Source organism: Talpa europaea (assembly GCF_964194135.1).
Source record: "Talpa europaea genome assembly, chromosome: 15".
NCBI lineage: Eukaryota > Metazoa > Chordata > Mammalia > Eulipotyphla > Talpidae > Talpa > Talpa europaea.
The window spans coordinates 29,828,327-29,851,199 of NC_140083.1; positions in this window are offsets into that span (position 1 = coordinate 29,828,327).

Sequence of the window (22,873 nt, forward strand, 5' to 3'; positions counted from 1 at the left end):
CAGAGCACAGAGAAAACAAGGTCCCTTTTCTCTCTTGCACCCCTATCTCCCTCAAGTGCTATGTTGGTGAGCAGAATCCCATCCCCAGCATCATAAAGAATATAGAACACATAGGATGTGAGGGAGAAGAGCCTCATAATCAGCACATGGACAGTATGTGGTCCTCAAATTGCCTTGCTATGTAACAACTGAGACTTGGTTGTAGATAGTTTGTCATTCTTGGCTTTTCTTTCCTCAAGTTGAGTTTTCTCCCAGAATGGACCTCAATACATTATACAAACACATTTCTGGAAAATCCATTTGCCCCAGTGGGTGATCAGACATATCTGGCTACCAAAATACAGTCAAATGACAGGCTGCAGACCTTGCTACACCATAGTGTCTGAATAATACTACTGAAGAATATACAACACGCAGCATGAGGAATTCAAACAGGCAACACTTGACCAGCACTTTGAAAACTCACAAGGGAGTTACCAGGGAAGATTGGTGGGTAAATGAAGCAATAGCTGTGGTTTTAAAAGCCTGGGGGAACAGGGTTGCCTGGGGAACCAGGAGAGGTTTCATGTAGATAGACCACACTGTATATATGTAGAAATGGCAGCAGATGGGACATCAAACTCCAGAGACTCTCATCCACCATCCACATCTCAACAATCACCAAATTCTGAAGATTCTGCCTATTCTGAAGAAAAAAAAAACTTAAATGTGTTTTCTCCTATCAATCCCCCATCTATCAATGTTTCCTGTGAGCCCACTGCAAGCATCACTTGCACCAGCCAAGCTTCATACTTGCAGCACAAACCAATTGCAATCCATCCCCCACTCCATCTCCAAAGTTGTATCTCTGAAACACAAGAGTATCAATACCAAGTCCCTCTCTACCAAATTCACCATAAATACCCTTTCCCTGTGTAGAAAGACTGAGTTCCTTAGCATGTTCTACAAATCCCCCATAGGCCCACCCCAACTGACTTTTCAACTCCTTTCTACACCTCCCTTCTGTTTTCTTTTGCAAGAAAGACACGTCACTGTGTTGTTATCTGTAGCCTAAAACCCGTACTGCATTTCTCTAGCTTTATATACCCCTGACATGCTCCCCCAGACTCTCCCCCTTGCTGACCTCCAGTCTTTTTAAAGCTCTCTTAGATACTACCTCAAGGAATCTGGTCACCCCACAGATAGAAGGAACTACCTCCTCTTGGGGCCATTTCTACGGCTTCTATTGTTATAATTACCAGGACTTCAAAGTCATTTGGGTTAATTCTATCTTCCCTGATAGACAATAAACTTTTTGAGGAAAGAGTATACATTTTCATTTTTAATATGTCTTATGTTTGATAATTGTTGGCATTTAGTAAAGTCAGGATAATGTGAAGTTTCTTGTATATTGACTTAAGAGTTTGTTTTTTTCCTATAGGAAAAAGGGAATCAATATCAATAGTCTCTCCCCACACGCGCACATGCCCGCGTGCACACACACACACACACACACACACACTCTCCTGCCCCTTCAAACAACTGCTGAACATATACATGCACATCTCTCTCAATCTCCTCTCTCCCTGTCCTTTTCTCCAAATGGGATGATGACCATGAAAACTTTCAGTAAGAAAAAAAATCTGTCTCAAATGCCAATGTTTCTTCTTGTGGTGTTAGAATCTTTAAAAATTTGTTCAACACACTTCCACTCGTTAAAAGAAAAATCTATTATGGGCCGCTTCTGAAAATTCATTTCTCTTCTGCATAGCCCTATGCAGTCTCACCGTTCATTCCTACCATCTTCCCTGATGCTGCTTTTCTTTCCTTCCCAAAAAGGCCATAGAAACCTCCTTGTTTTCCCTTAAAGTCACAGGCCTCCTTGGGCCTCCCCTGGTGCTGCAAAGCTGCCTGCAGCCTCTGCAGCACCAGTTCTATCCCCGGCCGCAAGGCGAGGGTCCCACATGGCTCGCAGACCTCTCCTGCCACCTGTTGCTCCCCTCAGCAGTGTACTTCGGTCCTTCTGCCTGCTCTGCTCCCGGCTCTGGCTCTGGTGAATTCTCTCACCCTCCTGCGCTTCTGACTGTACCCAGTGCTTGTATAAATAAATAAATCTAAAAAAAAAGTCACAGGCCTCCTTCACAGGGGCAGGGCCCTCCCGGTGGCCCTGGCACAGAGCACGTGCTTAAAGGGACAGGAGAATATGCAAGACACATGGTCACAAAGCCCAGGCTGAGCAACGGCCTCCTCTTTTGGGGTCATAGCTCCAGATACAGAACTTTCTGAAAGAGCTACCAGCAGAAAATGCAGAAGTCAAACAATGTTGTCTTAAATGGTGCCCAGGATGGGGAACAGGTAGCGATCCATGGGTTCTCACCTGTGCACTTAAAACTGCAAGACACCACTCGGGTTGAAGGTGCAGCAACAACAGGGTTTATGAACAAATGGGAGATTTGGGGAAAAGGAAAGGGTTTCTAAGGCCACCAGTGGCCCGCTGTCTTACCCCAAGGGTGTCTGTGGTGTCCAGTACCCCAAACACAGGCAGCTCACACAAAATGGCGCCGTCCCCATGGAGCCTGGAGCAGGGAGCAGGCCCACCAGCTACACCGTGACTCACAGCGGGGCTGAGGTGCTCACGGGCCACGCTGCTGAGGTGGCATCTCAACAGCCAGCGACACCTAATTGAAGGCCAGACTGGCCCGTGTCAGACACCTGACCTGCCTACACCGGAGGCCACAGGACCTGGAGGCAGGGCCTGAGGACCAGAAGGGCCTCAGGGATAGCAGGACATAGTCAACGGTGCTGATGGCGCCAAAGGACATTGCTAGTGGTCCAGCCCTTCAGACACCAGGCTGAGGACGCTGGTCACAGGGCCTGTCAGCAGGTGCCTGTCAGCATGTGACATGGGAGACCAGAAGGGCAGCTAGGCCGCAGTTTGAAACGGAAACCAGATGCAAAAGTCTCAGGGGGTTAGAAATGTCTACAAATTTCTTCGCATGAGATGCAAAACAGACTTCCAGACAGGTCTGATCCCAAAGTCTGAAGCTGAGCCCTCTGGAGGCTCAGCTTATATCCCCTGCCCTTCAAGCCTGATTGGCTCGTTTAAATTCGAGCTGTCTAATTGGTCCTGGTCAAGCCTCAATCAGGCTGGTCCATTTTCATTCCAGTGCCACATTAAAAGGAAACTCCCAGCCTAGCATCTAAATCTGACTTTCAGGGAGGTCAGGGCAGGTGCTAGACAGTGCACTCAGGGAAGCCACAGCAAGGGCCAGATGCTGGTCCTGGCCAGGCTCCGGGCTGACCCACAGACTGCGCACACAGTTGGTGCCCTTAAACCCATTTACACTGCAGGGTAGCAGGAACTGCGTGGCTCCTGTTTGAAAGGATGGGAAGTTTGCTGAAGTGGAGGTAAACATATGAAAAGATCTTTAAAACCTAATTTTCATTTAATGGGGAAGAGTCAGGAGTCACTTTTGTTAATGGTCTAGATAAGTCACCATCTTCTGAGGAGTTTATGTGGCATTTTAGAACAGGCAGGAACATTTTCCAATCTTTTAACGGTATTAGAAAGAAATTAGGCAGTTAAGTGGTAGAAGCAGCAGGCTTTCACTTCCCTGGGGGCTCTTCTAGGCCTGGATAACCCTATTTTCCATTTTAGCCAGTTAATCTATGTCATACTTACATTCATTTGTAACGTTCCTACTTAAAAAAAAAAAAGCTTAGGATGAAAAAAAGCACATTTAAATAAGACTTTTTCACTATGTCCAGCTTTTTGCTTAATTTGTGTCTTCTTCCATGTATGCTCACTGGATGTCAAACTAGTATTTATTTATTTTTTTAATCATAATTACAAAGTAATTCAGAGGTGCTATACCAAGTGAAGCAAGAAGTCAAGGTATAAAAAGAGGTAAAGTTGGCCTCCCACCCACCCACTCCAAACCCTGAACTAACTTGTGTTAATAGTTTTGTTCATATCCATCAACAGTTACAGTTACTTTAGTGAAACCGGTGTAACCACTTTGGAAAAAAATTTGGCAATTTACCCATAAAATCAGAACTGCTCAAACTCTTTGATTTAGCAATTGCACATCTCAAAATTTGGCTTACAGTACACTTGAACACACAGAATATTCTCCATAATATTATTTATAGGAACAGCAGTTTAGAAATGATCTAAAAGTCTGTTTAAGGTACACTGCAGTATAAAATACTAATGAAGTAGAATGATACGAAATGAAAAACCAGAGTCCAGAATAACGGGTACGAAATGTTCTTGCTTCTAATTTTTTTTATTATATTTATACTTGATATACAGTGGGAAAAAAATCTCTGGAAAGATATACAAGGAAACTTCATAGAGCCTGTCCCTAGAGACAGTCTGGATACCATTGGTTTAGAATAAGAAGGAGACTAGCTTCATTATATACCTTTTTTAGTATTTGACGTTTTTACCATATGGATTGAATCATTTTGCAATAAAACAAAAGTAGTAGGAAAAACTGCCAATTTGATGGATGAAAATCATATTCATTGTTGGCTTTGAAGTTGTCTAACAGTGAGGTTGAACATTTTTTTCATATGTTTTCTGGTAATTCCTTCTCCTATGAAATGCCTGTTTATACCCTTTGTCCATTTTTAAAAATTGGATTAACTTCCTTGTTAATTTTCAGTAGCTCTTTGAATATAGGATATTATTAACCCCTTAGCTAACATATATTACAATTTTTTCCTAGTCTACTTTTCTTTTTGCATCGTCTATAATGACTTGTCATACAATAGGCTTCCATATACGCAAATATTTCCTTATAAATACATACATAATTCTATCTTTTTCTTTAGTTTCCCCTCTCACTTGAGGTCTCCAGCAACCAGAAGATATACAAATATTAAACATTTAGGTCTTTCTTCCATCAAGAATTTATTTTTATTAATTAAGTGACTTAATTATGTGATTCATTTTCTTCCAAGTGGTTTTTAAAAAGCCTTTTCCCCCCAGTGGATTGAAATGTCAACTATTATATATTAAATTTCTGTGTGTGCTAGTTAGCTTGCTCCCTCAGATCCATTCTCAGTCCAGTCCTGTATCCCAGGAGCTGACCTCTAAGCTCTGCATGACCCAGCCCACGTTGCTTCCTCTGATAGGACCAACTGGCAGGAGATCAGATTTCTTCCCCAGGCCTCCCTTGTTTTGTCATCAAAGTACCTCATTCTCTCTGTTGGCTCCCTTTATCTGCCTACTGTGATAAACACTCTTCTGAATTCTGTTCCTGATCTGGATTTGAGTGTGCCTTTTACTTTGTGACATTTTATTTCTTGTGTCCATTTTATAGTTTGAGTGTATCAGTTTGAAGATATGTACCCAATTTACTATCTGGTTGAGATAGCTTCTATTCCTTCAGTACTTTCTTGGAAATTTTACTATGTTCCACATGAAGTAATTACAATAAGTTCAAAAAACTAATATTATGATTAAAATTGCCCTCAATATGGGTGGGATTATGATGCAGGTTATTGAACATGGTATGTTTGGTATTTTCAAGTGCCTATTACAGACCTCAATTCCATATGCACAAAACAGAAACAGATCAAACTAATTATGCTCTTTCAAAGTTTGTTTTTATTTTTTAATTCCTTCTCACATAATGGCCTTTGCTCTTGCATAGTCTCAAAACCTGTCATTTTGCTTAACTCTTTCTCAACCCCCACATCCAAATGATTCCAAGTCCTGCTAATGCTAACTGAAAAATATCAAATTCTTTTCTCATCCATCTCAAAACTACAGACCCAAGTTTTCATCATCTGTTGAATAAGCTGTCACTTATACCCTTAAACTAGCCTCCAAAATCTGACCCTTCACAAACCTACTTTTCATATTGCTTCCAGAACTTGAGTTATAAAAAACAGATGTGAAATGTTGTTCCTTTGCTCAAAACTTTCAATGGTTTTAATGTAATGAAGTTAAAAATCTTTCATATTCTTGCCTCAACCTAGCGTTCTGGTCCTCCTTTCCTTCCACTTATTGCCTCTCTCCAAGAGACACACACACACACAAACACACACACAAACACACACACTCCCTGTGCTTTAACCTCACAAATTTATTTGTAGTTCCCCAAATCCTGCTTTGTTTCTATCTTAGAAAATGCTGTATCCTGAACTGTCCAATATGGCAGCCACTAGCAGATGAGGCTATTGAGCTCATGAAACATGGCTAGTCCAAACTGATAAGTGCTAGAACTGTAAATGCACAGTAGATTTCAAATGCTTTGTACCAAAAGTGAATATCAAATACCTCTTTAATAATTTTTAAATTATTACATGTTGATAATATAGTGGGTGCTAAAGAAAAAAATGATAATATATTGGGTCAAATAAAAGACAATCAAATTAATCTATTTCTTTTTACTTTTTTAAAAGTGCTTGCCTTAAAACTTCCTATGTGATTCACATTGTATTTCTATTGGACGTCTCTGTTCTAAGGTACGATTTTCTCCTTCTGATGAAATCTCATGTGTCCTTCAAAATCTAATTTCAAGTGTTACCTCTTCTGGAAAGGAGCTCCCCCTTCCAGGTGAAATTTATCATTACTAACTATGTACCCATGGTACTTTTTACATACTTCTGTCATAGCACTTATCTTATCATAATGTAATGATTTGTTTGTATGTCTGTCATGACCATTTTAAAAAATAATTAAATCTTTCATTTCCCTTACTTTTCAAACAAACTTAGTGCTCAATTTACTGGTGCTAACTGGGATGAAAAAATAGTTCTATTAAAAACAGACAAAGATAATCACTCAGAATAATCACAAGATTTACCCTTAAGCTTATTCCATATAAGACAGGAAAATAAAATGTCATGTTATATAACTCTAATGAGAAAAGCTTTTGGTTTGTCAAGAGACCAAACTTTTTCCTAGCATTACTCTGTGAGGGATTTATTACATGAAACCTTATACGAGACATTAAGCCACATAATACGTCAGGTCTTTAATCAGGGGTCTACAGATAATATGGGAATATTCCTTATATGGCCATATCTTCTATCAACCACCATTACAAACAGGCAGCATATTATTATAGTTCAGTTGAAAGTAAGCATTTTATAGACTAGAATAACGCCATTCAAACTGAATTCTGTTATGATCTCACATGAAAGAGAAATAATTCAAAGAATATAGTTGAGCTTGTTTTCTTTTAATCCACTCTGACAATCTGTCTTTTCATTGAAATTTGAATTATATTTATTAGAATTGTTGATATTTTGGAGTTTAGATCCTTTACCATATAATTTACTTTCTATTTGTCCTGTTAATTCTTTGTTCCTTTGTTCCTCTATTCCTCAATTCTTTTCTACTTCTAGACTAATTGAGTGTTTTTATTCTTCTACCTCCTCCCCATTAGCTCCTTAGTTACATACTCTTTTTTTAAGTGCTTAGCCTATTAATGGATAAAATTTTTAATTGTTTTAATATATACATTGTTGAAAAAAGAAAATATTCAAACCTAAGGACATCAAAAAAGTCAGAGGAAAAAAGCTTGGAAAAGATGTAATAAATGCATATTAAGCAGAAGAAAACAGGTACAGCTATATTAACATCACATAAATGTGACATTAAGACAAAAATACTACATAATGACAAAGAAACAATTTACCTAAAGATATAACAATCCTGAGCATGTAGTTTCTTAATATAGTTAAAATATATGTCAAAAATATTGACAAATTTATAAGAAATTTACAAATCCATAATCATAGAGCATGATTTTATTATCCCTCTCAGCAATGTAGAGATAGAGTGATGTATATATTAAGAATTTAAAGAAAATAATGATATAAAATGGAAATATGTATATGAATGTTCAACTTGATTTTCCAAACACCTGAAATATTTATAAATTCTGACCTTATACTAAATCACAAAGCAAATCTAAAAACTAGTAAGAAAATAGACATAATATTATATTACCTACTCACAAATCATTGAAAATAGAACATGTTAACAAAGAGACAGCTTCCCCAAATACCCATGATTGGAAAATTTTAAGTCTAATAGTAAGGAATTTGTAGATCAAGAAGTAAAAAAAAAACAGTAGAAATTGGAAAACATTTTAAAATTGAATAACATGAACATAGAATATGTAAACATCTGCATCTATGGGATGCAGCTGAAGTCAAAATTAGAAAGTTATCTATACTGTTTAATACATCTACTGAAAAGGACAAATGACTGATATAAACAGAAGTGAAAAAAGCTCAAAAGACTATAACCAAGGGAAGTACAAGAAAGGAAATAATAAAGATAAGAAAAGAATTTATTGAAATAGAAAACAGTGAATTACAAGAGAATCTCAAGAAGCAAAAGCTGGTAATTTCTGGCAAAATAAGAAAACAAAAAAACTCCTGGCAAGTTTGACCAGAAGACAAAGAAAATTAAAGTACAGATATACTAGAATTAAAAAAGAGAGATTAGGTAATTTTTTCTTTCAATCATATGTATTGGTTTAACACTTTTGGTCATTAAGAATCAAAAACCCAGCGAAAACTGACATAAATATTTTATTTATTGGCTCATATTATAGAAAAGTCTGGAAACAAGCATGACTTTTAAGTATAGACTGTTGAAGAGTTTAAGTTGCATTTCCATAACCCAAATTTGACCTCAGTCTCTCAATTCCACTTTCTTGTATGTTAGTTTTGTGATAACCAACACTTCCCTCTCAGTGAAACAGCTAGATCCTCATAACTAAACTCTGCAGCAAAAAAAAAAAAAAAGGGAAAGCATTTCCAAGCTAATGTCTCAGTAGATGTAGACTGCATTTTATTGGCTCTGATTGGCTCCTGAACCCATCAATAACCATGGTCCAAGGAATGTGGTGTTCTTGTTGACAGGGTTTGAATCACTTGTCTCTGGATTGGTAACACCACCAACGGCACATTAATGAAAATCAAGGTACATTTAGACAGTGGTAAGTTGCTGCTCTAGGGCAAGACCATGACTTCAGTAAAATGCTTTATTTGAAAAAAGAATCTAGCCCTATGAGTTCAGCAAGATGAATTAATTGCCAATTGTCTCCCTATACATCAAAATATATATTGTCTGGGCCTCCCTGGTGGTGCAAGGGGTTAAGACGCGCAGCTCTATGAAGCTATCAGCAGCCACTGCAGCACAAGATCAATCCCTGGCCAGGGAGCTACCTACCCGTCACAGCAGACCTCTCCTGACTCACCCGCTGCTGCCCTCAGCTGTGTATTTCAATCAATCTGCCTGTTCTGCTCCCCACTCTGTCACTGGTGAATCCTCTCACCCCCCCCACACCTCTGGCCTGTACCCCAGTTCTTGTATGCATAAATAAATCATATATATAAATATACATATATATATATTCTGTTGCATGGATGCATGGAATGATTCAGCACTATCCAGTCCACTTGAATGCTACAGGTCATTTGCCAGAAGTGACTCTTCAGGTTGCAGCAAATTTGGTAACTATTTGTCCTTTATAACAGTTATTCTCCAACAGTCAACAACTTGTTAATGTTGTTTCCTAAGTCAACTTTGCTTATTGACAATACTCTGTATAAATTTTTATCTTTCTTCATTTATTGAAGAATACTTACCCTTGTGCTGACCATATTGCAGGGCATTTTGCTTACCACTAGGGAAATGAGAGCAATCAACAGAAATGCCAAACCATGCCTTCATGGAGTTGACTATAGTGAACTTAAGAGTAGAATGAATTTGCAAATGCTACTTAGCAGTATACTTGTTCATGAGTTACTTTTACACCCTGTATGAAGCATTTTGTACTGCAGATTTCACAGGTCATTAATCTGACCCAGCGAGGAGAACATTTTGTTCTTGTGGAAAAGTTCTCAGGGGAAGGTGTCACTAGCATTCAGATAGGACTTTTGGTGGAAGGACAAATCGAGCTGGAACAATTTGTCCAGCCTATAATTTAGACTCCAGGCTCCTACCGACTACAGTTTGATGGACTTTTTAAGGATGTGTGATTTGAAGGAAGGGCTCAGAATATAAGGAAAGAAGAAGTGACCTGCAACCTAAAAAGAGGAACAGACAGTTAGGGAAGGGGGTGGTGAGAATGTAGGTGATGAGGTTGAATTGTGTCTTCTCGGCCACAAATAAGTATTTGCCCATTGTTTGTTGTCAGCACTTATTTAAAGTTCCGGGAAAGATGCCTCCTCTGAATGATTCAGTGATTTTATTTCCAATGATCTTTAAAACTTTGAACAAAAACACTATTGACTAAAGACCCAAAAAACTAATTTTATGCCATCCTGACTTCATTATAGCAGAGAACTGGCTCCACATAAAATTTCATGTTATATTCATGTCATACTTCTTAGCTAAAACAGTTCCATTTAAATTTCACTTACATACTTGGATAAAAAGAAACTGATATTGCAAAACAAAGAAAATAAAAATGCAAATTCAAATGGGTGGAAACTATGCATTTTCAAACAAGAATAATTATGTGCACAGCATCACAAACTAGTCTTCAAAGGATGTAGGCAGTGATTGATGTAAAGTATTTTTACTAGTAAACAAAAGATTTCTTTCAAATAAAGACAATAGCACATGCAATTTACATTTGTTGAGAAAAAAATGTTTCAAGAAGTATTTTTAGTCAAGAAATCAGAGTATCATACCAACATTAAATGTTTGAAATCTTACCAAATAAAAAATTTACCAAGTTCTATTTAAAATTATTTGAAAGTTGAGAAAGAGTAGGAAAAGTTAGCTGAATTTGTGGCACCCAGTTGAAGGTTTTTCCTATGGCAGACTGTAAGATATCCGTAAGAAAGATATCACTCTGGCAGAAAATATGTCATTGCAAGTTTCCCTTGCAAATACTGTGGGATCCACAAAAAAAAAAAAAAAAAAAGAAGTGTCAGATAAGCCTTTTCCAATGGATGTCACCTTAGTAATATGGAACAAAGGCTAATAGCAATCCTATGGGGCCTCAGGAGAAACTTATCATTACTTTAAAGAATAAAGATTGGCCAGATTCAGGGATATCTCCAGAAACCAGCTTTTAATAAGAGAAAGCTGCCTTAAGGCTAGGAAAACATTCAAAGGAAAGCTTTTATCATATGAAGAAACCCCTACACTCTCCTTGACACCTCTGGTTTCCCTATTTTACTTTAGAATTTACAGCTAAATAAATTCTCCCTATGCATGTTATTAAATTTGGTCTTTTTCTCCTCTAGTCTATTGATGTTAATCTGTTCACTCACCCAGCCTCAGAAGAACCCAAAGAGGTGGGCAAATTTCCCCCAAGTCCTGACAACACCAAAGTCCTCATTGTGTCCTTGAAGGTCCTGCTCGATTTGGCTTTGCTTCTCTATTTCATCTCCTACAGTTCTGCCAGAGACCATCGCCCTTCAGCCATCCCAGGTCCACTTTACCTCCAGTCAGGCACTTTGGGGCTTTTGCATTTGTCTTTGCCTCTGATTAGAATGCACTTCTCACAGACTTCTATTGGCTCCCTGCATCCTTTCAGTCTGTTCAGTGAGACCAGCCCTAACATCCTATTTAAAAATATCAAACCCCTTCCCCTTCTTTCTCTCTATAATGCTACTAACGTAAGCACCACAAAGGCAGGGGATTTTGTGTTTTGTTTCACATTATATCACGTATTGTATCTGGCACAGAGTAAGTGGTCAGTGAGTATTTTAATGAATAACTGGGTTCTAAAATGATCTGGTTAATCATCCAGTAAAATTAACCCCATCAAAAGTCACATCTCCAAGCTCTGTGCTGTTTGTCTCAGGCTGTTTTTAAGAGAGCCCATATTCTGAGCCATGCATGCAGGCAGTTTATTTGCAAGGTCATATCAGGCAATAGGAATGAAGGGTAAGTAGGTGTGAGATAAACAAGAGTTTGTGAAATGGATGAGAGAGGAAAGTCAAAATACATGACTAACTAAAAAAGGGGGCAATGCCCTCAAACCAAGCAGTGTCAATAGATAAGCAAGGGTAATGGTACCACAAAGTGGAGTCAATAAAACTTGTTGAGCAAGTCTGAAGAAGACTGGGTAGGGCTGATGTTAGACAATGTCACAAAGCCAGGCAGAGCAATCAAGACTAATGCATTCTAACTAGGCTGAGTAATCTCTGAGTTGGGGATCAGAGCAATTGCTCAGACAGGCATGACAGTCAGGGATGACTTCAGAGGCATGTAACTAGTACCTTTGCACAGAGGCACGCATAGTTTAATGCCTTTTCTGCTGTCTTAAAAGTCTTAATATTTCGGGCCTCCCTGGTGGCACAAGGGGTTAAGACACAACCTAAGAAGCTATCCGCAGCCACTGCGGCACTAGTTCGATCCCCAGCCAGAGAGCTATCCACATGGCGCAGCAGACCTCTCCTGACTCACCTGCTGCTCCCCTCAGCAGTGTATTTCACTCAGTCTGCCTGTTCTGTTCCCCACTCTGTCTCTGGTGAATCCTCTCACCCCTACACCTCTGGCCTGTACACCAGTTCTTATATGCATAAATAAATATTTTTTTAAAAATTCTTAATATTTTATTTTTGACTTTGTATTTTGTAGTGAAGCATGGCAGGGTAATGGAGCATGGACACAAATAAAGGAGAAACCTGAGTGAATGCATGTGGTTATGGTCCAGCAGCAGCCCAAGTACACATGGGCTCAGAGCCCAGCAAGGCTGACAGCAGGCAGGCATAGCAGTGTCAGGTTAATCCAGGATGCTGCAGGGCCTCAGGGAAACTGGACTAGGACCTTGCTTAGATTGACAATGGCCACAGTATAACAGAAGTGGCAGTAGTGGCAGCAACATCCATAGGACAGAGAGGGGGCTTTGAATGAGGTAAGCACCAGGACCTACAGTGGAAGTCATCTTGCTTGTCTGTCCCCAGAATCTGTCTTTGTGTTATCTGCAAAACTATTAACTCTCCTCTGGTTGGTGCAATGGAATCGTAATTGCTGGCACTCAGGTGATAACTTTGTCAGTAAATTATTATAAAATGAAAATGTACACAATAAATATGGAAATAAAATATATCAGGAAATTAGAACTCTTCAGAGACTAGAATCTCTGGCTTTAAAAACTGCTGCAATACTGCAAAGCCAATTACATATAAGCTGAGAAATGAAAATAAAAATTTAAAATTATCACATGCAGTAAGAAAGAACACTGTCTTCATATGAAGCTTTGATTCAACCAATTATTAACAAGAAAACAGTTTTGAAATTATTATTGCTCTTGTAATTGAAGATACACAATGAATTTGAAAATGGCTATTTTCATTATATGTATATCATAAAATCTCTTTTGGTTTCTTGTATGCCCTCTACAAGTTACAGGAAATTCCAGAGAGAAAACTTAAATACTATTGTATAAATTCAGCTAAGTTCAGACCTACCCAAAACTGACATGTTTGAAAGTTTTAGAAAAATTATTCCCCAGAAATTAGTCATTTCAGACGTACTAAAATGTAGATATCAATATCAAAGTAATTTATCATATATGTAACTCAATATTGTCACATTCCATAAAATACTCTTAGCAGCTCCAGTAGCAGCTGTATCCACAGAAATTTCCTTCTGAAAACTACAAACTGTCAAAAATTATTTGCAATCTTAAATCTGCCAGGAATTACTGGTCACTTTTAACTATATTGATAAAAAATAAATCTTAATGATCTAAGGAATTTGTAGAAAATTGAGGCAGAAAAATTATATGATCAAGACTTCACATTAATAATATATTATTTGTTATATAGAATATGACACAAAATAGAATTTTTCTAGTTTATAATTTATGTTGATTTTTGCACATCACTATTATGTTTTAATCCTATTATATTTTAAAGTATTTTAAAAGAAAGCTTTGTATTTTAGTACTTTTAATGTCACTTTTACTTCCTTTCTAAAAATGGGTCCCATATTTTCATTTTACACTAGACTCCAAAAGTTGTTAAACAGGCCCTGATGAGTCATTTGCAATATCACCATTTGAATCTGGGCATTTACTGGGGACAAAAGAAGATCCTTTTGCTAGAAAAAAAAAAACAATTAAAAAAAATTGTAGAATATAAAAAGACCAGGATCAGACAGTGGTCCTTTCTGATTGTCTTACCTGTAGAAGAATATGTCTAATTAAAAAGAAAATGGGGGCAGGGAAGTCTCCCTTTTAATACACAGCTTGTAAAGTCAAACCCAAGACACTTTCAAGAAAAGATAAAATAAGTAGTTGAATTCAAGAATCCACCTGGAAAAATTATCAGTCCCTACTTATAAAAATCATGTTTTATTGGCAAGACTAGACTTAAATACTTGAAACCTTTTAAAAAATCAGATGAAATAGTATGCCAGAGAGTTAAATATAAACGCAGTGGCAGAATACATAGTACATATACTATAAAAACCATATTATGTTGGCAAGAGTAGGTTTAAATGCTTGAAACATTTTGAAAATGAGATGAAATGGCATGCTAGAAAGTTAAATTAAATATAAACCAAGTGGCAGGATGTATGTTACAGATAATGAGGACTCTTTTATGAGAGTAATGTATGTTTAAAATCAAAAAGAGGGTTCCAAAATCTGAAATTACAGGATTTTTAAAAATATGGACAAAGATGTGGTCTAGTACAGAGGGAAGGGATGCAAACTTCATTTTTCTCAAACTGTACAACTCTGGCTGCTTGACCACAGCCATTGCTCTTGTTAATGTCAACATGTAGAAAGCATGGTCAAAGGCAAACTGGGGGTAGGGTTCTTGGTTTGCCACTAATTATCAACATGATATTGGGAACATTTAGTCTTTTTCCTAATCTGAAAACTGGAGGAATTACATATAATCTTCCCATTCAGAATGTGTAGAGATAACATATGTGAAAGTGCTTTGGAAAATGAGCAGCAGTACTCAGAAGCTTAAATTACACACTTCATCACTTAGAAGTGCTGTTTTATGTTTAAAAAAAAAATGGTTTTCCTGTGATTTAGGAAAATCCTGTAATACCAGTGGAGTATTCCTGTGTAGCAAGCTTGGTCTCCTTAAAAAGTCCTGGACAACCATCTATCAAATGCTGAATAGCAAAAACACCTATAATTACTGAGTTGTCCACCTCAAATCATTCCTAAACTGATCCCAATTATGATAAACAGCTAATATCACAGAAGTAATGGGCCAATGAACAAAATCTAGATGTGAGTTCAAAATAAATACCAGGTCATTTCAAAATAGCTACATGATTTTGCAAACACAAACACAAAAACCTTAAAGTTATTGTGTGCATTTTAGTAAACATGATAAAAACACCCTGAATTCTCAAATCACACATGAACTTTTCCTCAAGTTCTCTAAGTACTGAGTAAAGTGAAATTGCTTATTGAAATAAAAAGGTTGTCTCCCTCAAAATAACCACACTTGTCTTTTTAAATATCAACACATCTATTCCAACTCACACTCCCATCCCCAGTTCAAAACATATTTATTTACTTCACATTTTGTTTGCAATCCAAAATGGTATTGAAAAGGAACTGCAATTTATTTCTGCAACAGTATTATGCAGAATTGGCCACCAAACATTTTTGTTTCCTGTGAAAATCGTATCTGTCTTTAAGGGTGGACATTTTCCTAACTTTGGGGATTATTCAAAAGAAAGTGCCACAGATCTTCAATCCCAGGCAATGACAAAAGACAATTTCCTAACTATTTTAACAATGGCAGCTTCAATGTAATACTTGCATAACTTTATTTGTAGTTAGTTGTAGAGGTAACCTTCTGGAAGAAACTGAACAAGGACCTCTCTGGTGGCACAAGAGGTTAAGACACAGCACTATGAAGCTATCTGCAGCCACTGCAGCACGAGTTCAATCCCCTGCCAGGGAGGTGACCCACATGGCACAGCAGACATCTCCTGTCTTACTTGCTGCTTCCCTCAGCAGTGTATTTCTGTTAATCTGCCTGCTCTATTCCCCACTCTGTCTCTGGTGAATCCTCTCCCCGCCCCCCAACACCTCTGGCCTGTACCCTAGTTGTTGTATGCATAAATACATACATCTTTGAAAAAAAGAAATTGAAAAAGTTCTGGACTTTTTCTATTGTTCACAGTCATGTCACACCATAGTTCCACTCCATGCATTTTAATTTGTCATGTCTGATGTGCATATCTATGTGTGTTTACATCTGTCAGTCAAAGCAAGCATTCTTCAGTGTTTAGAGGGCTGCTACTTTAGCTGAGGAGGCTGATAAAAATGTGACTATCTCTAATCAGTGTTTTTTTAGAGTGAAAAGAGTAAGTGGGGAAATTAGGAAATATTTGGAGAAAAGAATGCCTAGTCTTCCTGTGCAATTACTCTTTATCTCCTTCCCTGTTTTCCTCATACCACTGATTACTTATCTCAAGCTAGCTTGTTTATTTGCTTCCCTGTTTGTCTTTTTCTCTCTACTAGACTCTTAAGTCCTATATAAGTTGGGCCTTCTGGGCTCTGCTCAACTTTGTAGTCCAAGAACAGGAGTATAATAAGTACCATACAGCTATTTTTGGAAAGAAGAAGGGAAAGGAGGGAGGGAGGGCTGGTTCCCGTATCTGGGCTAAGATTTTATTCGCTTCTTTGTGAAAGAAGTTGGCAGTGGTGCCTTTACACTGAATCAAAAACAGGTGAGGGAGCCAAGGATAATTAGCAATAACTTTCCCACCCAACCCCCTCTATCCACATCCAATATCTCTGCCAGTTCTTACCCCTACTCATATCTGTGTTCTTTGAGAAATGCTCTCAATTTTAAAGCACTATGCAAATGCAGCTACAGGCCAGGGTTCCAGCTGGTGTTGCCCTACTACTTAGACATTTAGGAGCTGCTCAAGAAACCTGAAGTTTTCAATGTTTTATTTTGGCAAATGCTTTGGTAACAGATGAAAAATGCTCCCAAATCTATTTGTATCTTTCCCTCCTCCCCCTCCAGCTCCCTGGCTCCCTCCTCCCACCAAGGATTAGGATTAACCTCTCTCTCCTCCAAGGTCAGAGATCATCCACAAGGAGAAAATAACCTGACCCTCACAGTTCCTAAGTCTGATGAGTTTGTACCTGGAGTAATCTTTGAGGATAGGGATCATGTTAAAAAGAGATGGTTGTTAACTGTAAACATTTAAATGTCATCCTGATTGAACATTTCTTCATTTTTTCATTTTTAAAGATATTAAGAGTCTCAAGAAATGGACCTAGTTTGAGCATTGTCGACCTCTACTGAAGTCCTGAAAATAAGAAACTCTAACTTCTAGTTATTTGACCTGGAATATATTTCTATACCTTGGAAACCTAGTTTAATCATTTGTAAAATGAGATAATAAATCCTACCCTGCCTAGTGAATGGTACTGTTAAAAGGACCAAATAGGGATATATCTTGTAAACTGGGAGGAACTTTATAGTCAGATGAATTAAAAACAGTAGTTTAGGATCTATTCCCTCCACTGGCCAGCTGCATGACCTTGGCCGAATCAGTCACTGCGCAGTATAAAGAAGGCCTCACCCAGCCATGCCCTTAATCCCTCCCATTTATCAAATTCTATGATGTTTAAAAATTAGATTATCCACCACCATTTCCTTTTCATCTTTGGTAGCTGCTGCTATATTTACAACACAAGGGACTACCATAAACTGTCATTTTGGATATTACTCTGACCTGAAACCATAAAATATATAGAAGGAAATATAGGCGAAACACTACATGACACGTGCCTCGAAGACATCTTTACAGACACATCATTCAAAGCAGTGATAGTGAAGGCAAAGATAAACAGCTGGGACTACATCAGCTTAAAGAGCTTCTGCACAGCAAAAGAGACAATAACCAAAACAAAGAGAAACCCCACCAACTGGGAGAAAAATTTTGCACACAACACTAATGATAAAGGACTGATCACAAAAATCTGCAAAGAGCTGATGAGACTCAACAAAAACAAAGAAAATAATCCAGTCAAAAAATGGGCAGAAGAGCTAAAAAGAAATTTCTCCAAAGAGGAAATGCAAACAGCCAACAGGCATATGGATATTACTATGTAGAATTCAGAGTTTCCTGAAGAACAATCTTCCAGAAACCCAGAGAGTAAACTGAAAGCAAAATAGAAGCAGGTTTATTAAGAAATCACATTTTGGGGCCTCCCTGGTGGCGCAGCAGTTGAGTGCTGGGCTGCGAAGCTGCCCACAGCCTCTGCAGCGCCGGTTCGATCCCCGGCCGCTGGGCGAGGGTCCCACATGGCACGCAGCTCCTGCCACCCGCTGCTCTCCTGCCACCCGCTACTCCTCTCAGCAGTGTATTTCATCAGTCTGCCTACTCTGCTCTCCCCTCTGGCTCTGGTGAATTCTCTCACCCTCCTGCGCTTCTGACTGTACCCAGTGCCTGTATAAATAAATAAATCTTTAAAAAAAAAAAAAAAGAAAGAAATCACATTTTTGCACATCAATGCCTAAGCAAAATTTTAAAGATTCTTTATGCTTCTACCCACTGTGGATGATTATCGGTGACTCCCCTTCACATTCTTCACAGTAATCAACTGTAGTCATCTGTATTATTACATGTAATTCAAAGCATCTAACAAAAAGGAAATCAAAGTTCAAAGGGGTAGGGGAGGAATGTCCAAGGAACAGTAAATTTGGTCTAAAAAGTCTTTGCAAATAAGAAGCCAAGAAAAAGAAATGTCTGCTTTGAGTTTGATAAAGACTAGAATAAAATTCTATAAAACTAGAGTTCTAAAACCACTCCATTATTATCAAAATCTTATTTTAAATAAGTAATTTCACTAGTTTCCTTCAAATAGTTATAAACTCAGTTTTCCTGGATTCTCAGCTCTTTTCTCACTCTAACACCCTGTGCTCAACAATTTTTCTATATTAAAACCACTATTATTAGAATTCCCTAAGATCTTCCATGGTCTAGATTAGTCACTACTCCCTAATTCTTTGATAATGTGATTAAACAATCTACTAGTTATGAAGAACATAATACCATATTCCAGGCAATTATATTAACAAATACAGTTTTCAGCATTATGATAGCTTCCCCAAAGATAATATCAAACATTTATGTTTCAGAAAATGTATATTCTGTCATGCTCTAACATAGTGCACATGATCTTTGTTTATATCACAAATGTCCTGGAGCAATAAAAGAAAAAAATCTTATCTCTGGGGTGAAAAAAAAAGGAAATAAAAACCAAGATTGTACCATCTCCTATCATTCTAATGAAGGCTGGATTCCAGACTTCTCCTGCCGCACCCACCACTCCCCCAGCAGTGTACTTCTGCTCCCCGCTCTGGCTCTGGTGAATTCTCTCTCACCCTCCCATGCTTCTGACTGTACCCAGTGCTTGTATAAATAAATAAATAAATCTTTAAAAAAAATAAATAAAAATAAAAGACCTGATTTGGGCCTCCCCAGTGGCGCAGCGGGTTGAGTGCAGAGCTGTGAAGCTGTCCACAGCCTCTGCAGCGGAGGTTCAATTCCCAGCTGGCCAGGGAGAAACCCACATGGCGTGGCAGACCTCTCCTGTCTCCCCCACTGCTCCCTCAGCAGTGTTTTTCAATCCGTCTGCCTGTTCTGCTCCTCACTCTGTCTCTGGAGATTGTCTCACCCTCTCACGCCTCTGACCTGTACCCTGGTTCTTGTATAAATAAATCAATCTTTAAAAAAATAAGTAAAATAAAAATAAAAGACCTGATTTTTTTATTTCTTTTAACAAATTGAATAACTCGGCAACAACAGCAGCAACGTGGATGGAGCTAGAAGGAATTATGCTCAGTGAAATAAGCCAGAAGGAAAAAGAAAAAATATCGGATGGTTTCACTTATAGCAGGAATATAGGGGAACCAAATAAGACATCAGTGTAAAAAAATAATAACAGTACAAAACACAACAAAGCAAAATCAGACAATTATAAATCAGAGACATCCTGCAGGGGAGGAGGCTGGAGAGGGATCAGAGGGAGGGAGGGAGGAGCACAGGGGACTGAGGTGATGGTGCACAGGTGCCTTGGGGAAGGAAACTCTATGGGGACTACACCTGAGGGGGTGGGGGGGAAAGGAAATATTCTTTAAAAATGAATAATGATGTAAAAAAATTTTAAAAATTAATTAAAATAAAACACTAGCCCATTTCATTTATTTAGATTTCCTGCCTGGCCCCACTGGGACCTGAGTTTTCTACCCCAGATCACAAGACTAGTGGTGTCTTTGTTTAGATTTCCTTTATTTACAGTACATTTTAAAAGGTTTTCCTGCTTCTGTATTCTTCTCTTAATGTCAATATAATAAGACCATTTTAAGAGCAAAGGACTATAAAAAAGAGACACTTTATATCACCAGAACATATTTAAATAAGGTACCGAAAAGTTAAGGCATTAGAAGAATAGTGACTGAAAAAAATACAAGAAAAAACTTGGGAAATTTTACCAAAAGAGTCAGAAATCCAAAGCCTATTAAATGAGAACCCGAGTCTCATTAAGCTTCTAAACTCAAGGAACTAAGTTTACGGGGAAACATCAAAATAAACTGATTTTAAAAATGTGCTCTTATAATTGAAAGTTTCACACTGAAAAAAAAATTCAATGCTGGGGATATAACTATCCTAAAGGAAGTCACTGGTTGCAGATTAGGAGTTCCCAAACTTGAAATCACCTTGGAACTTAAAAAAAAAAAAGTTGAAGGCTAAATCCACTTCAAGATATTAGGATTTAATTGGTTTAAAGCAGGAAATTGGAATTTTAAAATTAAGGTAGGGAACAAAAATGTAACAAAATTTAAGTAGTATTTCTGTAGACATTGTTTTGGCTATATTTAAATATTAGGGTTATTGCCTCTTAAAGCCAAACATAAGTTATTGAGAGTGAAGCAAATCATCTGAAAATCCCCGTGGTTGGAGGGAAAGAATCTCCTTTCCAATACTGCAAAAAGTATATGCTGTCATTAAAGTAAGGACTTGAGAGAATAGGAGACAAGAGGGTAAATTTTCACCTCAAAGGAAAATTATATCTGATCCATCAAGGGATTTCTCCAGTTCTTGAACTTGGACAACTGAGACTTGATATTCTCATTTGTTAAATGAAGACAGTGATTCCTCCCTTTGAAATTGTTCTAAAGATTAAAAAAGATAATGTGTATGAAGCAATACTTAGTATTTAATAAATGGTAACAATTTCTTAACCCAATATCCAGTAATTACAGTTTTTCTTCAAAGTCATAGGCCATAATTCTAACTGATCTTAATCTCTCTCCTCCCTTACATTAGAGGGCACTCCAATTTCAAAAGTTTTATTTTGTATTGTTCTACAATTGTTCATGGATGTGGTCTTACTGGACAGACAAGAGTTATTTGAGAAAGGAAAATTAAAGAGATCATTTATCAGCTTACTTCTCACATAATTTAATACAACATTTAAGTTGGGAGACTTGATCCTAAAATTGTTAGAAGAAACTGCTCATGAATATTAAAACGACATCCAGAAAATCAACAGGTCAGCATTTGGGTAGAGGGTTGTGAAATCGTATTTTCCTCTTTTTTTTTTTTTTTAATTTATTTTAAATTGAGGTGACATTGGTTTACAACAGTAGAGCCTCAGCTATAAGCTTGCCTGGTTCTCAAAGGCGGCAGACTAGAAAGCAGGTCACGAAGCCTGTATGTGGTGGGGCAGGAACAAGTCTTCATTACAGCACAGGAGATACACAAGTAGCAACAGCATGATGGGTCAGGCTGACCTGGGCGAGCAGCCTGGCCCAGTGGCTCTGGTGGCAGCAACCCTGTGCCAGCTCCAGTGGTGGCAGGCCCCATTGGGACCCCTTGGGCAGCCTGGGTCTCTCTTGCATCCCCACCCCCAGACACTGGCCCTGGCAGCAGCAGCAGCAGCAGCAGCAGCAGCAGCAGCAGCAGCAGCAAAAGCAGCAAGAGCAACTGCCGTGGCAGCAGCAGCAGTAGTAGCAACAGCAGCAGTGGGGCTGCCCTGGGCTCAGGCAACAGCAGTGAGTGGCCTGTGCCCAGCGAGCGGCCAGTGAGTGCCTGTGAAAGGCACCCCTGGAAGAGCCCATTAGCTTTTATATGATTTATAGACAAAGCCAGCACAGGGCCAAGTTTAGTCCTACTTTAGACAAGTATGTTCCACGCATGTGAACTGCACATCAAGGTTTCATATTAGTTGCTGGTTTCTACCACATCTCAAGGCTACATGTTATTTACTAGGCCACCTGTGCTGGAAGGTCAGACAAAACAGCCTGAGAAACTGAGACAAAGCAGTTTGAGAAACTGAGAAAGCCCTGTTTTCCCATGGGCCCCACAACAACACTGTATATGAGTTAGGGGTATAGGTTTACTTGTCTTGAGATGTATGTTACTACATCACACCCACCGCCAAGGCTCCCATAGTTCTCTGGGTCCCTTTCTCCCTTTACTCCCCACCTTTCCCCTCCCTTCTAGAAGCCTTAATTCTGCAGGAGACAGAGGAATTACCAGGTGATTTCACTCATGCGTGTAATATAAAGAAACAAAAAGGAACAGACTAAACCAATTAAACTTTAAAATATAACTGTGGAATTAAATATTTTCCTTGGGCCTCCCTGGTGGCACAAGGGGTTACACACCACTCTATGAAACAATCCGAAGCCTCTGCAACACGAATTTGATCCCTGGAGCTACCCACATGGCAGAGCAGACCTCTCCTGTCTCGCCCGCTGCTCCCCTCAGCAGTGTAATTCAGTCAGTCTGCCTGTTCTGTTCCCCACTCTGTCTCTGGTGAGTCCTCTCACACACACCCCCACCCTGCCGGCTGCGTCTCTGGCCTGTGCCCCAGCTCTTGTATGCATAAATAAATAAATCTTTAAAAATAAATAAATATTTTCCTCTTTAAAAGTAGAAAAG